We start from the raw sequence: 528 nt of genomic DNA, 5'->3' as shown, positions 1-528 counted from the left end.
CCTGGCTAATTTTTGTATTTTTACTGTAGACGGGGTTTCACCATTTTGGCCAGGCTGGTCTCGAACTCCCGACGTCAAGTGATCCTCCTGCCTACCTCAAAAAGCAACTTGATAAATCCACAGGCTCGGTATATTTTAAAAATTCTTTTAAATACAGTATACTTTTTTTTTTTCCAGAATTAACCATGAATAGCACACACAGCCAGAGGCTTTTAACCCGAGAACGGACAAAGGGGCCTGCTTGTGCAATACAATTATTTTTAATGGTTAAACAAATTAATACATAAGACCAGCTTTACCTAATATAATAATAACGAACCAAAATTTACAACAGACAGGAAAAGCACCAGCTGTCCCCGCCACCCCGGCGCGATCTCCAAGGGGACGCGGGAGAGCGCCGCGGGAGAGCGCCGCGGGGGACGCGGAGGTCTGACGTCACAGGAACTGGGGGCGAGGCGTGGAGGCTCGCACACCCTATTGCGCATGCTCCCCCCTTCCCGGCCGCGGCCTGGCGCGGTGCGCACGCGC

This window comes from Gorilla gorilla, chromosome 6 (genome assembly GCF_029281585.2).
Source record: "Gorilla gorilla gorilla isolate KB3781 chromosome 6, NHGRI_mGorGor1-v2.1_pri, whole genome shotgun sequence".
Taxonomy (NCBI): domain Eukaryota; kingdom Metazoa; phylum Chordata; class Mammalia; order Primates; family Hominidae; genus Gorilla; species Gorilla gorilla.
Note: the sequence above shows the minus strand (reverse complement) of the source record.